The sequence below is a fragment of the Rhinichthys klamathensis genome, unplaced genomic scaffold (assembly GCF_029890125.1).
Source record: "Rhinichthys klamathensis goyatoka isolate OS25496 unplaced genomic scaffold, OSU_Roscu_1.1 h1tg000040l_1, whole genome shotgun sequence".
In the NCBI taxonomy this organism is placed as follows: Eukaryota; Metazoa; Chordata; class Actinopteri; order Cypriniformes; family Leuciscidae; genus Rhinichthys; species Rhinichthys klamathensis.
This window is the reverse complement of record NW_026606587.1, coordinates 6,806,187-6,823,617: the sequence shown is the minus strand read 5'-3', so window position 1 is coordinate 6,823,617 and position 17,431 is coordinate 6,806,187.

Here is a 17,431-nt window from a genome sequence, read left to right as displayed (position 1 = left end):
GACTCGTGAACAATGTTTATTTTTAGGAAACGTCTGATGAGCTCTCTGTTATTCCCCTCCCTCCGACCCGTTACCTAAAACCTGCCTACATAACACGTACTACGTGCGCGTGGCCACACATGAGAGGACAACAAGCAAACATGTCGACTGCACCGGCCGCTGCTGTGCCATTCATCGTAAGCTTTGGGTTTAAAAACTTCAAACAAGACGGGCCAAATAAAAGAAGCGCTCAATGCAAAATATGCGGTATCTGCGCGCGTGCATCTCATGGTGTTCCATGAGGGAGAGAGAGCGCGAGAGGTATGGGTGAACGAGAGAGAGAGAGAGAGAGAGAGAGAGAGAGAGAGAGACGTGCGAGAGGTAGTGCGGCGCGAATGCGCTACGGCGCTCTGCAATCAAATACGATTTTAAATAGGCTTAGTAAAAATAAAATAAAAAATCGAAAATCAATGTGTGGCGGTCAGCCAGTGTTGATATTGTGGCGGGCCGCCACAAATATATGAACGTATGAGGAACCATGTATTTCACATCATTTGGTTCCAATAGTGTTTTGCATTTAGCTACACTGTGCGTTTTGCACTATGTCAATTTTAGTGCTGTGAGGTAGGCTATAACATTTTCTATATTTGGTCTTATGGCTCCAGCTCCACAGAGCCAGCACAATAGGAGCCAAGGCCTTTCATTATAATTCAGCAACAGACATGAGAGTCCTTTTTCTTCAGAACCTCAATTTTTACAGATGCAGATATTAACTTAAAAGTAAAGCATTCTTGGTGTTTTTGTCATGTTGAAATAGCCTGTTTACACTGATTATATACCTAAATCAAAGCTGATACTGTATGCTAATAGATAAAGGAGTCATAAAAACATTACATGCTTTGAATTCCTTATATATAGCTATGAAGTGTTCTAAGCAGCCTGGATGGGTCGCTGTACGTGATGTAACACTTATTATAACCACAAGAGACTTGAGACTTGACTTGGACTCTAGCTCAAAGACTTGAGACTTGACTTGGACTCTAGTTCAGAGACTTGAGACTTGACTTGGACTCTAGTTCAGAGACTTGAGACTTGACTTGGACTCTAGTTCAGAGACTCGTGAGCATCTCTGCCACGACGCAAACAAACTCACAGGAGGCAGCGAGGCAGACAAGAGCAATCAAGCAGACAAGAGCAATCAAGCAGACAAGAGCAATCGAGACTAGTCCCAGACTGGATGTGTCATGGAAATATCATTTCCATGTACAGTTCTGTACTTCTGTACAGAACTGTACAGAAGTCACGGTTGGGCAGTAGCGGAGTGGCAATCGGGAGAGTCGGGAGTTTTCCCGGTGGGCCGGTATTGTTTCGAGGCCGCGAGGGCCGGTCTGATAAAATATATTCATTGCAAATTGGCCATGCGCACTTGGGGCCCAAGCGAGGGGAAGAAAACATTTTTTTTTAAACATTTTCTATAACAGAGCGTATATTTGCACTAAGTGCCTGTCTTTAAAGCAAAAAGACACTCGTTACGAAACAGCTACAGTGGCGTAGGTCGTAGGGCGTAAAGTGCTTGAAAGCAGCTTTTGATGCGCTCGACCCGAGTTCGAATCCGCCTTTTGCCGAACTCTCTCTTCTCCCTTTTCCCAACACATATGTAAAAATGTAAAATGTATAACCTAACATTAAGGTCTCTAGCGTTATATTTTGCCAACGAACTAAAATTGAAACCATGATATGGCTTTGTGTCTTTATAAAACAGCACAAGACTTTAAGAATAGGCATCCTGTCTGTGCTGGGTGATTACTTTGCTCACGCGATCAGCATGGTTATCTGGTGTTTTCTCCTAAAAGCTCAAGGGTTTATTTCTTGCAAATGAAGAAATTAGGACAAAAATATTTTAATTGTCCTATATTATAGTGTAATGTAGGCTAAAATATACTTTTGAAATATTCATTTTCATTTATATAGTACATTTATAGGCTAAATGGATTTTACGTCATAGGAATAATTATATAAATCATTATTACATTATAATAATAATTGTTTGGCATCCTAAAACATCATTGATAATGTAATGCAGACTGAGACTCTCATAACTAAAAAGATGCCCTCTTTATTGTCCTGGTACAAATCAATGCTTTTTCTTTGTTCAACGAGCAGTTCATGGGTTGAAGCTCTTAATTTTGATCTCTCAAAGAGCACGAGATTGATGCATTTAACCTTAAAATGTAAAAAAAAATCTTGCGGGGGAGCATGCCCCCGAACCCCCCTAGAGGCACAGAGGTCCACCCAACATAGTTTTAAAAATTCCTATGGGAAAGAACGACCATTTATGAACTTTACTCCAGCATAGTACAACAAAGTTACTTTTAAATCAGTAAAACTGTAAATGCCGTATTAAAATGTCCCTGGACAAAATATACATTTGGCCTGCCTAAGAGGGGACCTACAAGACATTGTGCCCAGGGGGCTCTTAATCCGGCCCTGCCGGCGACGAGGGCCGGTGGTCTACGAAATTTCCCGGTAGATTTTTTGGTCCCACTCCGCCCCTGCGGTTGGGTTCATACCTTGGTTCAGACATCACGGTTCGGTACGATTTCGGTACAATGGAGTGAAAAGCAAAACAAAAATGCAGAAGGCATTTTTATAAATGTCTTAAGCCTTGTATTTTTAAGTTGTATAAGTTTTATTAATAAAGGCATAGAACCAGTTTATTTGTAGTGCACTGACAATAGTTTTATATAATTAGTTTATTAATTAAATTAATAAAAAGACAAAATGACCTTGATATATGTTTGGTAATTGTACCTGAATGAATTTAAAATTAATTTGCTATATTTCAGATCAATATATATAGAATAGAATAGAATAGAATAAATCTTTATTGTCCACCGGGGTGGAAATTTTTCTTTGGCTCACCACAACATACAAAACAAATAAACATACAAATAATGTCTCAGACATAATGAAGAAACATTTCTAGATTAATAAAATAAAATAAAAAACACATCTTATTAAGAATAAATATACTTATACATTAAAATAGCAGCTCATTTGTTGTTGTTACTTTGTTTGGTTAAGGATACTAATGGCATTTGGAATGAAAGATTTTTTAAAAGAACTTTTAGCCAGAGGCACTCTAAAGCGCCTCCCAGACTTCATTAGTTCAAACTCGCTAGAAAGGGGGTGAGTACTATCTGCAGTGATTTTTCTAGCCTTATTCCTAGTTCTGTCAATGTATATTTGGGACAGTGGCTTTTGTGGTTTTCCTACTATTTTACTATTTTATTTTATATTGTTTTCCTTAATTTTAATCAACACTTTATTCTCATCTGAATTATAAATAAATGATTTCCATATAAAATAATTACCATTAAAAACACATTTGATTTTCTTTTTTAATCAATGTAGAATGTGTAACTTAAAAATAAACAGATTAGTGCTCCGACTCCGAGGACAAGAAATGAAAACCAATGCGATATGATGAATCTCCAAAAGATGGAACACACAGACTGTTTTTAAATGGGGTTGGATAAATATGTTTTGCTTTTAAAACGGTGTGTGTGTGTGGTTGGGTTACAGTTGTAGGTTACAGTTTGACAAGAGTTTAGAGTGTGACAAAAGCACAATGTTGTGTTTTATTGCGAGTGTACACAAATATAAGTAAACACTTTGCAGTTTGAATCATGTCCTGTATGAACAAAATGACGGAGTATGTTTTTATGTTTCCACTGTTCGATCGCGCCGGCATCTCTCTCTCTCACACACACACACACACACACACAGTTCGATTGCGTCCGCGCCTCTCTCTCTCTCACACACACAGAGTTCGATCGCGCCCACGTCTCTCTCTCACACACACACAGAGTTCGATCGCGCCCGCGTCTCTCTCTCACACACACACACACAAACACAGAGTTCGATCGCGCCCGCGTCTCTCTCTCACACACACACAGAGTTCGATCGCGCCCGCGTCTCTCTCTCACACACACACAGAGTTCGATCGCGCCCGCGTCTCTCTCTCTCTCTCGCGGGGCTGAAGCCAACTTGATTGGCTTGGTGTTGAATGCTCAGAGCACGTTATAAAAATATAATACTTAAAATAGGCTACACATTTCTGTTTTAATAAATGCTCATAGTAAATCGTAGCATATTGCCTAAAACATAAGGTAGGTACAAAAATAGTCAGTGATTCATTTGCGACCCATTAAAAATTAGGGTCGCAATGGCATTTCAAAAGGCCGCATAACTATTTCATATTTCATGACTCTTGCCACTAGATGGCCTTACAACTCTATATGGAGCAAATGAGCTTATAGAGCTCTGGCTTATATAGGCATAAGCCACGCCCATTCACGCGGGACATGACAACTAAGGGCGCCAGTGCCCTTATTGGTTCTTACGTCACGAGCAGTCCCTCGATAGGTTGCAGCAGAGCAGCCAATAGGCGCGCGAGCTGCCTCGCCTAGGTCTGCTCGCTGCAGCAAATGCGTTTTAAATTAATACAAATTATAAGGATAATTTTTGGCTTTAGTATTCTCGAGAAAAGACGTTTTTCCCGTAGCGTAAGCTAGCTTACGCAACACTCGTTCCCTCTTCTACAGAGAACCGAGGTTACGTTAGTAACCGAGACGTTTTTTTTGTGTACTTCTACTTTTTTTAATTAAAATCTGTAATTTTACTTTTACTTAAGTATGTTTTGATTGAAGTATTGTAATTCGCTACATTTTAAATCATATCCGTTACGGAGTAAAAATATAATACAAAAAAAATAAAAAACTTTGGGTGAAAAGAAACATTGCGCTCCGGAAACTACAGCATTGATTGATTGAAGGGCGAGAGAACAGACGCGCTAAAATCACAAAAAAAATATGTAGAAGGTGACAGACAAGACAGACGCCAGTGATGCAGACCCAGCGGAAAGCTTAATGCTGTCGAATTCTTCACACACACACACACACACACACACACACACACACACACACACACACACACACACACACACACACACACACACACACACACACACACACACACACACACACACACACACACACACACACACACACACACACACACACACACACACATGTGAAGCCCTGGCCAGTATAGGAATACTTTGAATATAGAAAAATGGAATTTACAGAATAATGTCACATAAAACACTCATAAATCGAAAGTAAAGCTGTACAATACATCAAATCGCGACATGATCTGTCAATATTAAAGCACAAAAGACTGCTATGTAAATATATAATCTGCTTGTTCTGCGTGTCTCTGTGTGAATGAGCTGTGCTGTTTCGTCTACTTACTACATACTCAAGTACGCGCTCATGGTGTTTTCAGCATCTCACAAACAATACGAGGACATGAATGCATGTACAGTATGAATACATGAACATGTCCAGAGCTGCTCTGAGAGAACGCCTAAAATGAGCATTTTCATAATTTTATTTGAGAAAAACAAATATCAAATACACTTCACAACCCGAAATTAAAGTTCGGTTTTACTAGAAGAAATTATGACATATATATATATATATATATATATATATTACTATTTTAGGCCTACAATAGAATGTACTTCTCATAATAATATTAACAACAACAATAATAATACTGCAATTTATTTAAACATTATTTAAGGAATATATATAGTTTGCCCATGGTTTAATTGAGTAAATCTGTTTTGCGGCACTTTGCCAAAAACTAAAAGGATAAAATGTTTGCTAAACTTTTATTTGATTACCACCATATTTGTATTAAATCATAAAAAGAAAAAAATTATGAATAAAAAACATTTCATAGAACTATTTTTAAACATTTTAATAAGTTATTAATGATAAAAAATAAGTTGCTTATCTAATTCATAATCAATTATTGAAATTAGTTGATTAGATATGTTTGTCATTTTAACATGATAATAATAACCATAATTTAATAATACAGTTTATATAAACCGTGATATTTTCTGAGACGGTTATCACACTGTGAAACTCTCATACCTTTACAACCATACACGGGAGAGCCCCCCACCCCCGCTGTTAAACAAGTTACTCAGCGACTTTTACTCTGAGTAAATTTTAAATGAGCTACTTTTTAATTTTACTTGAGTAGATTTTTAGACCGGTACTTTTACTTGTACTTAAAGCTCCTGTAGGTAACTTTTGAAAACATGTATTTGCTAAAACTGTCATTATGTCCTGACAGTAGAATATGAGACAGATAATCTGTGTAAAAATCAAGCTCCTCTGGCTCCTCCCAGTGGTCCTATTGCCATTTGCAAGAAATACACGCTCCCGGTCAGAAACAACCAATCAGAGCCAGGAGGCATGTCTTAGCACTGTCAATCACGCTCGTGTACGCGCTGATCACACCCCTCTCTTGCACAGCGCGTTGCGCGAGCCGTCGTTCAAACTCAAGATTGCCGGCGTGCTGCAGCTGTGCTTATGACGGAGAAACAACCTAAACTGCCAATTCTCGAGTGACACCTGCTCATAAAACAAAGAGGTAAAAGGAAAAAGACTGATGACGATAACCAAGCGAAAAAGAAAGAATTACACAGAGCCCATTGACTCGGTGTCAAAACTCTAGCCGCATAACATGTAGATAAAATGTCACGCACTCTGCTAAGCAACAATTGAAACCTGCTAATTCACTGGCTTGTCATGTTGCTGAAATAATGTACTAGCACACCTTATCTAGCATTATATATCGCCAGAATAATTACTTACATACTGTAACGTTAGTTACCGTTATATAACGTTCTCTTACTAGCTATTTATAACTTATAGAAAGAGTGCAACGTTATGAAGTTACATGTAGGCTATTGGAAAATAATTAATGATTTGAGGACCAAGTTTGTAGTCAAAGTATGGGCAGGCCATAGTCAATGTAAAGCATATTATTGACGTTTAGTCCCTATTAGTGAATGTGCCATATAACTTTTTATCCGCCGTTATGGGTGGCCCTGTTTACTAGCCTGCGCGTTCACGACAGGCTCCGCTGTGGAGGACGAGCTGTGGAGGGAGGGCTGTAGCGCAGCAGAGAGCAAGGGGGTGGGACCTGTAAGTTGTGCTTGTTCAAATTTTCAGGCTAAGTCAACGTTTTCTCAAAACTCCCTACTGCAGCTTTAAGTAAAATTTGATTGAAGTAATAGTCCTTTTACTTGAGTAGAATATTTTAGTACTCTTTCCACCTCATGGCAAACATGAGGGCTTAAATACACACAAGACTAATGACAAGACACACCTGTGAACAATGAAACAATGACAACATGACACATGAGACAAGGGAACACATGGGAGGATCACATGATAGACATGAAACAGAAACATAACCAAATCGTGACATATCCCCCCCTCTAACATGAAACAGAGTCCAGGAGGGTGGTCTTGGGGAGGGATGGTGGGCCAGGCCCGTGCAGGGGAACAGGGCTGGAACCGTGGCACGGCGGGCCGGAACCGTGGAGCGTGGGTGGACCTGGGCCGTGGAGCGTGGGCTGCGCCGGCAGTGCAGGAGGCCAGGGCGGCGCCAGCAGTGCAGGGGGCCAGGGAGGCACGGAGCCAATGTGTGTGCTCCCCACACACTCAAAATAGCCTTGGTGACTATGAGGAGTGCTGTATCTTCCGGAGCTGACTCATGCGCAGTGGCCATCTTGTCCGAAGACGTAGGCATGGCGATTTGTGCCAAATCGTGACAATCCTTGCCACTGTCATCTTTGGCTTTTGGCTTGCTTAGTTGGGGACACTTAATATTCAACAATATTAACGATCTGCCTGCATTGACACCAATATATGAGAACTGAACTGAGGAGCTGGACAATGACATCACTGTTTTCTCCAGAAAGGCTGTATAGATAAATTAACTAAATTAATAACTTTTTTACCACAGAAATGAACCATCATTGAACTTACTTAAGCTTGACTTTGACACTATTTTCTTCTAGATCTGCTGCCAAAACCAACTTTGTTTCATTTTTATTTTAAAAAAGTTATTAATTTAGTTCATTTATATATATATATAGCCGCTCTGGAGTAAACCGTGATGTCATCGTCCAGCTCAGTTCAGTTCTTGTATAATAGTGTCAATGAAGGCAGATCAATATTATTGTTGAATATTAAATTAAATGTTAAATTTAATGTCCCCAACTAAGCAAGCCAAGCCAATGGCAACAAAGGTGGAAAAAGGCGACAGTGGCAAGGAACCAAAACTCCATCAGGTGGCAGAATGGAGAAAAAAACCATGGGAGAACCCAGGCTCAGTCGGGTGGCCAGTTCTCCTCTGGCCAATGAACGAACAGTGTATGATTATGATTCAGGCAGCATTATAGGTCAGAAGTCAGACTGGTTTGTAACAATCAGAATATTATCCAGTTCCATCTGGTTGAAGATCGGAGTCACGCCGGTATGGAGATGTGTTTATTTGAGGATCAGTGCCGATGGCTGTCGTGTCGATGAGGCCTTCACAGGGGAGAGTCTAGCTGACACAATCTCTGCTGACACTTCAGGGATGCGTTGTGGTCATGTCTAGGTGCAGGTCCTCCATCTTGTCTGGATACGGCCCAGATCCGGCTGACTACATCATAGGGTGTTGTCGTGTCTAGGCGCAGGCCCACCATCTGATCTGGATACGGCCTGGATCCAGCTGATTACAGTAAACCTCGGAATAAGCAAAAAGACCGCAAAAATTAGCGTAGATGCCATTCTTCTTATGATGTAACGAGTACATCGGGTGTTATAGGAAGTGTTCCCGGTTCCGGCTGACCTAATTTATGCAGCCTAATAATCATTTAACTGATTTGAATAATAGGAATGTATAATTTTCTATGTGTATGCCAGGTTAAAGAGATGTGTTTTTAGTCTAGATATAAACTGACAGAGTGTGTCTGTTTCCCGGACAATGTTAGGAAGACTGTTCCAGAGTTTAGGCAGTGGCGGATTTAGCAAATTGCAGCACCTGAGACGCGCCCTCTGCTCCTCACCACGGCTCGTCTCAGGTGCTGCGGTTATCACTCCGCCCAAGTAGCAGTGCTTCGCCTTCTGAGAATATAGTTCCCAGTATTTATACGGTTAAAATATGTCTGTGTCTCATGTGACTTTGTTTTTGTACACTCTGTGACTATACAAATCACAAAATGTAAATAGGAAAATGTTTGCGTTATTTTGTCACTTATTTGGATTAGTATGCTAGCTGCAACCATTTACATCCAGTCTTTGTGCTAAGCTAGGCTAGCGGTGGGTGCGTCAAACAGACTTATAGCACGCACGGAGATGAAAAAGGTATGTATGGACTTATCTAACTCTGGGGGATAAGGTGAATAGGCTAAAGTCCCAAAAAGTCGGAGTGTTCCTTTAAGACCGCCACTGAGTTTAGGTGCTAAGTAATCCCATGCTTCCTAATGATATCTCCCAAAGGTAGCATGTACAGCATGAGTGAACAGCAACGGTCCTAGTATTGAGCCTTGTGGTACTCCATACTGAACATGTGATCGATAAGACATTTCTTCACTTACTGCTACAAACTGATAACGGTCAGATAAGTATGATTTAAACCATGCTAATGCAATTCCACTAATGCCAACATAATTTTCGAGTATATTTAAAAGAATGTTGTGGTTAATGGTATCAAATGCAGCACAGGAAGCAATTCTTTCAGTAGCTTAGTCGGTATAGGGTCTAACATACATGATGTTGATTTAGATGATTTAACGAGTTTAGACAATTCTTCCTCTACTATTGCAACGAATGAATGGAATTTTTCCTCAGGGACACTACAATGCACTGCCTGATGCGATACTGTAGTAGATGGTTGCATAGTTATAATTTTCTCTCGAATATTATCAATCTTGTAAGTAAAGAAGTTCATAAAGTCATTACTGCTATGCTCTTTGGGAACTTCAGAAGTAGAAGCATTATTTCTTGTTAATTTAGCCACTGTGTCAAATAAATACCTAGGGTTGTGTTTTTCTTGTTCTAAGAGAGTCAAAAAATATTGTGCTCGCATGATATTCGATAAGCGTCTAGTTTTGTTTTCTTCCAGTTTCGCTCCATTTTTCTGGCTGCTCTCTTAAGGGCCCGAGTGTGCTTGTTGTACCACAGAGTTGGACTATGCAAAGGAGCAACTGTGTCTAAAGGGCTGGAAAAGAGAGAGTCAAAAGTTTCTGTCGCAATATCGAGTTCTTCTAAGCTATCTGGGATGCTGAGGAAATTAAATTTTTTATAAATATTATTGAGATATTATTTATAAATCAATCTTTAGTGGTAGAAGTGATAGTTCTACCCTATTTGTAACAAGGAGTCGGTTTTGCAGCCTTGGCTAAATGTAGTATACACAAGACTAGATAATGATCTGAGATATCATCGCTCTACTGCAGAATTTCAACAGCATCAATATTGATTCCATGTGATAATATTAGATCTAAAGTATGATTACAACAATGAGTGGGTCCTGACACGTGTTGTTTGACTCCAATAGAGCTCAGAATGTCTCTAAATGTCTTTTTCATTACCTACATGGATATTAAAATCACCAACAATTAGGTGATTTTAGTCGAAACCATTCACTGGGGAGGGCCGTGGTTTCTAGTAAATATCACACTGAATGAAGAATGTTGTGATAGTGAGGTATGTAACTTTCAATTCAAAGAACCAAACAATGGTTCTCTTACGAGAGTATCTCTCGTACTGCGTAATAGCTTTACGCTAGGGGAAAAACTCTTTTCCACGAGATATTGAAGCCAAAAATTATCCTTAATTTTTTATTAATGTAAAACGCTTTGCAGCAGCAAGCAGACATAGGCGAAACAGCTCGCGCGCCTATTGGTTGCTCTTGCGGCAAATGCAGCAGCCTATCGAGAGAGACTCTGCGTGACGTAATGACCAATGGGGGCAATTCGCGCCCATATCGTCACGTCCCGCCAGAAAGGGCGTGGTCTCACCCTATAAATATGCTCGTTAGGCTGGTACAAGCTGATTTTTATCTCTTCAGCGACGCACACGCATCGCTGGATCCGGAGTGAGAAGCTGCGCCGTCGAAGCAAGCCTTTCAGCGGGACGAGCTCTGGAGTCGCTGGCCTCGCCGCCTTCAACTGCCGTACCTGCTGCGCTTTCCGGCGTTCTATATCCTTTTATACTCTGTGTATCTTTACTCTGCTGAGAGTGTTTGCTCGCTTACTTGACGCGACTCACACTTCTCTTCACAAAAGAGCTGCGTCTTTTTAAAGATGCCATCCTGTGGCTCGTGCCGCGCCCCGCTCAGCGACGGAGACCGGCACGTCATCTGTGTTTCCTGCCTGGGTGAGGATCACGCGGCTCTCGCGCTCGCTGACGGCGGATGCTCTCATTGCGAGTTTTTGCCTATGGTGACTCTGAGGACTCGCCTGGCATCATTCTCCGAGCCTTCACCACAGCCCGCCGTGGTGCCGCGCCGCAAGAAGCGCCGCGCCCAGCGCGCTCCCGAGCTTTCTCCAGCCCGCCAAAGCTCGCCGGTTCGCCCGCCAGCTTCGCCGGCTTCGCTCGAGTCGCTCACTGACGGACAACGGCCGCCGCCTGCCGCCGCGTCCGTCCACGAGTTCGACGAACCCACCGAGGCGTGTTCTCTTCTGGCATCCGATAGCGAGGATTGGGCGAGCTCCGTGGACCTCCCCTCCGCTAGCGTTTCCCGCCAGACCACTGGTAAGAGAACCGGCATTGAGACTGACCTGATGCGTCTGCTCTCTCAGGCCGTGGAAAGCATCAGCCTCGATTGGGAGGCGCCCGCGCAACCGCCGCGCAACAGGCGAGCTCTGTGGACCTCCGCCTTCTGTCCGCGAGTCGTCAAGGAAACGGGCCAGCATCAAGACCGCGAGCCCTAAAACCGCGGCTAGCTTTCTTTACGTTATAAGAAATCTACCCCGCCCCCCATGGGCGTGCGTCACCGGCAAATGAGAAAAGAGTGTGTTTTAGTCCCCGCCGAGGCCGGACTAATCTCCATTTCTTAAACATTTCTCAGCTCCTAGTTTGAGCGGCTGAAAATGTCATTATTGCAGCAATGAGCCTGTTGTATAACACGCACACCTGCATACAAACGCCGACACACACAAAGCTGTGATGACGCTCTCTTATCTGCTTGCGCTAGTGTAGTTCTCCCTGTGGCCCAGTGGCGGAACCCGAAGCTTTCACGCGAGAGACCCGTGTTCGATCCCGGCTCTCGCAGCAGATACAAATTTAGTCTCGCCGCCGCCAGACTTTCCACGGCGACCCAGAAAAATCATGTAATCATTGTATTTCTGGTTTTCCGGCCACAGCCGATGGTGTTATAAGTGTAATAAAATGCTCACAGCCCAGTGTTCATTTCTACACACAAACACAGCCCGCCACGGTACAGGGCTCGCACAAATGAAATCGACGCATGTCAATTGTGCATTAAATGTAGTGAATGTGCCCACAACCCAGTGCCCACAAACACTACCACGGTTTATGTAAAACGAAACCAACAAAAGTCTTCCTAGCCTCCTAGGAAATCGACGGTGTTTCAGTCTCGCCGTGGCCAGACTTCCACTGAAATTTTCGCTCGTTCAGTTCCAGAAAATGTGACTGTTCCAGTGTATTTTGCAGTAAGCAAGCCAGTACCATGCCCGCTTGCCTGCACACAAATGCTGTTCCCACGGCGACCCAGATAAATCACATAAATGGTGTATTTTCTGGTATTCCGGCCACAGCCGATGGTGTTATGAGTGTATTGAAAATGCCTACAACCCAAGGCTCATTTCTACACACAAACACAGCCCGCAAAAATGCAGGGCTCGCACAAACAAAATCGCCTCATGTCGATTGTGCACTAAATGTAGTGAATGTGCCTACGTCTCAGGGCCCACAAACACTACACACCACATGTCCCACGGGTTCTGTGAAAACGAAACCAACACGCATTCAGTCAGCTCAGGCCGACGGTGTTTTTCAGTGCAGTAAATGTGCCCGCTGTCCTGCGCCCACATTCACTCACAGACATGTTAAGCCCCACGGGGCTCGCCCCGCTCTCTCTCCCTCAGCAAACTGCTATTAGGGTTTTGAGCGCGGCCAGGCTGCCCGCCGCGATCGGCGCGCCCCCCGCCTCACACACTGTAAACACAGTGTCTGCGTTACAGCACACCGGAGCTCTCTTGCCGTCACTATGTCTCGGCCAGAGCCCAGATCTCATTCTACCCCTAGCTATTCACGCGAAAGTGTGGGCACAGCTTCCTGGGGTATCAGAATGGGTGCTGAACACTATAAAAAGAGGCTATTCGCTACAGTTCGCTCGACGTCCCCGCCGTTATACGGCGCGCGTCGAGACGACGGTGGAAAACGAAGTATCTCATCTACTTCGAGCCGAGATAGCGAAACTACTGAGCAAAGGTGCTCTAGAACCTTTATCTCAAGCTCAGAGCAAAGGGGGCCTACACAGCAGATATTTTCTGGTACCGAAAAAAGATGGAGGTCTCAGACCCATTTTAGATCTGCGACAGCTGAACAGAGCGCTTGTGAAGCGCCAGTTCAGAATGCTTACGACCAGGAAAATCCTCGCGCAAGTGCGCCACGGGGACTGGTTTATGTCAATAGATCTGAAAGACGCCTATTTCCAAATACAAATAGCGTCCCATCACAGGCGATTCTTGAGATTCGCTTTCGAGGGCCAGGCATATCAATACACAGTCCTGCCGTTCCGCCTGTCCCTAGCACCTCGTACATTCACGAAGTGCATGGACGCGGCGCTCGCACCCCTGAGACTTCAGGGCATGCGAGTCCTGAACTACTTGGACGATTGGCTGATTCTAGCTCGATCACGATCGGAGCTCATAGAACACAGGGCCGCATTACTCGAGCACCTCGAGGAGCTGGGCCTCACAGTCAATTGGGCGAAGAGCTCACTGTCTCCCAGTCAGAAAATGTCCTTTCTGGGAACAGTGTTAGACTCGCTATCCATGACGGCACGCCTGTCACCAGAGCGCGGACTAAATATTCAGCGCGTCGCGAAATCCTTCCGCCACGGCTCGATAGTTCCGCTCAAAAGGTTTCAGAAAATGCTGGGGCTGATGGCCTCAGCAGCCTCTGTACTCCAGTGGGGCTTGCTTCGCATGCGCCCACTGCAGATGTGGCTGAAAGCGCGGGTTCCACCCAGGGCATGGACAGCGGGTCTGTTTCGCCTCAGGGTCAACCTACAGTGTGTTTCAGCTCTGGAACCTTGGAAAATATCCGACTGGTATCAGTCAGGTGTGAGTCTGGGGACCGCTTCGAGTGTGAAGGTGGTGTCTACGGACGCCTCCACCTCGGGGTGGGGAGCGCTGCTCGAGGGCAGACCGCTAGCTGGCCGGTGGTCAGGACGGGAAAAGCTCCTTCACATAAACTGCTTGGAGATGATAGCAGTCGACAAAGCGCTACGGCGTTTTTGTCCCCAGGTAACAGGCCACCACGTCTTGGTCCGGTCGGACAACATGTCAGTGGTGGCATACATAAATCGCCAGGGCGGCGTCAGGTCACGAAACCTTCACAGGCTGACGGAACGCCTCCTGGTCTGGGCTCAGCACAGCCTGCTCTCACTGAGAGCAGCGCACGTGCCTGGTCACCTGAATGTGGGACCAGACAGACTGTCCAGGAACAATGTTCCAGCAGGGGAATGGTCGCTGCACCCGCAGACGGTCCAGCTGCTGTGGAAAACGTTCGGCAGAGCACCGGTTGGACCTATTCGCGTCCCACGAAAACGCTCATTGCCCGGAGTTTTTCTCGAAAAGCAAGGACGCGCTGGCTCATGTTTGGCCCCGCTGCCCCCTATATGCTTTTCCTCCTGTCTCGCTCCTGCCTCAGGTTGGAACGAATCAGGGAGAACGGATGCCCAGTGCTGCTCGTAGCTCCGCTCTGGACAAACCAGACGTGGTTCCCTGCCCTGATGCAGCTGACCAGCACTGCCCCATGGCCTGTACCATTGAGGAGAGACCTCCTCTCTCAGGCGGAGGGCTCGATTTGGCACCCTCGCCCGGAGTTGTGGTCCCTGCACGCATGGGCCATCAACGGGTACCCGCTAGCCTCCCAGAAGGAGTGTTAAACACGATCGCGCAGGCTAGAGCTCCGTCTACCAGGCGGCTCTACTCCTCGAAATGGTCTGTTTTCTCTGCATGGTGTCAAGCCCAGAGCTTTTCACCTGTGGAATGCGGGGTTTCGGAAGTGCTTTCCTTCCTTCAAGAGCTACTGGATAAGGGCAGGACCCCATCCACGCTCAAAGTATATGTGGCGGCCATAGCAACGTTTGCAAAACCGGTGTCTGGCCAGTCGCTGGGGAAAAACGACTTAGTCGTGTGTTTCCTTAGGGGAGCTCGGAGGCTGAACCCTCCCAGGCCCCCTTCAGTCCCGACGTGGGACCTTTCCACGGTCCTGGAGGCCATGAAAGGCGCCCCGTTCGAGCCAATCCAGCTGGTGGACATGAAACACCTGTCGTTCAAAACAGTGTTTCTCATGGCTCTCGCTTCAGTGAAGCGCATAGGGGACTTGCAGGCGCTTTCAGTAAGCGCGTCGTGTATGGAGTTTGGGCCTAATGACTCGAAGGTCATTCTCAAACCTAAGCACGGGTATGTCCCGAAATCCCTCAATACACCGTTTAGGGCCCAGGTAATTTCCCTGTCCGCCCTTCCGGTTCTCAGTGAGGAGGAGGACGCGAGTCTCCTTTGCCCCGTCAGGGCATTGAGAGCTTATGTGTCACGCTCGTCTGTTTTCAGACAGACGGAGCAGCTTTTCGTTTTGTTTGGCGGGCGTTCCAAGGGACTCGCCGCCTCAAAACAGAGCCTATCCAGATGGATAGTGGATGCCATTGCGCTCGCTTACTCTGCAAAGGGCCTACAGTGCCCCTTGGGTGTCAGAGCGCACTCCACGAGAGGTGTGGCCTCTTCGTGGGCTTGGTCGAGTGGGGTTTCCCTGCAAGATATCTGTACGGCCGCGGGCTGGGCCTCGCCGTCTACATTTATAAAATACTATAACCTGGAGGTACCCGCCTTACAAGCTAAGCTTTTGGCGGTCTAAAATTCAGTGCTATCTGCCCCGCTGTGCGGCCCAGATGCTGAGTTTACTGCAGCCCCATGAGTGTTGACACACGTATGGCCACCCAGATCAGGCTGAAAGCTTTCACCCTGGCTGCGCGTTTTATTGTCATATGATAGCCCCGCTGGGTGCTTTTTTATAGGGAATGACGCTTCCAGCCTCTCTTCCTCCACTCTATGTGAGTTTATGGTGATTATGCACTACATGAGCCCTGGGCTTCGGCCCTTGGGACTTTGGTGTTGGATCCCTGTACGCACGGCGTGTTGCATTGTGTTCCCCTAGCGTAAAGCTATTACGCAGTACGAGAGATACTCTCGTAAGAGAACGTACTCGGTTACTAACGTAACCTCGGTTCTCTCTAGAGAGGGAACGAAGACTGCGTATCTTGCCGTGCTTGGAATACGCTCTGGTTCGCTTCAGCGATAAAAACCAGCTTGTACCAGCCTAACGAGCATATTTATAGGGTGAGACCACGCCCTTTCTGGCGGGACGTGACGATATGGGCGCGAATTGCCCCCATTGGTCATTACGTCACGCAGAGTCTCTCTCGATAGGCTGCTGCATTTGCCGCAAGAGCAACCAATAGGCGCGCGAGCTGTTTCGCCTATGTCTGCTTGCTGCTGCAAAGCGTTTTACATTAATAAAAAATTAAGGATAATTTTTGGCTTCAATATCTCGTGGAAAAGAGTTTTTCCCCTAGCGTAAAGCTATTACGCAGTACTCGTTCCCTCTCTAGAGAGAACCGAGGTTACGTTAGTAACCGAGTACGTTTTTGTGTTCAAGATAATTTTATTCACTGTTTTGTCTCACACGTGTCGAATGTAAGGTGCACATTTCATTGCGACTCATGTTTGTCGGTCTTAGCCTTTTGTGCCTGTAAATAAGAAAAGGTGAATGTAAATTATACAAATAATGATTTGTTTGTTAATGGTGAATCTCTTTGTCTTACCTTCTTCCTGGAACTTCCTTATAGGAGGGGCTCGCGAATAGGAAGCCTGACTTATATACCTTCACAAAGGAGGAGGAGTTCAGGTATTGAGAATGTTGAATGTTATTACATTGAATGCATGTCTTTTAAGATTTTCATTGGTTTTCATGATGAAAATGGAGCTTGATAAAGAAGATGCTAATATTCATGTTTGAATGTTGATGTTAAATATGATCTCATAAATAAGCTATGTAGATTGTATTTGAGACAGCCTTGCCATTGGTATGTTTGAATTTGAGGGGAGGAGCCTCAACTATAAAGAGTCTAATTGGTTGGACAAAAGGGGGAAGAGAACGAAGGGTGACTGTTGGGCCAGAAGCCAACGTGTTTGATGTTTCTTATGTAAATATTATTTTGTTATGTTTTTTTTCCTTACTTTTGTTTGTACTTTGTTTTTCCTGTATTGGAATTTTGG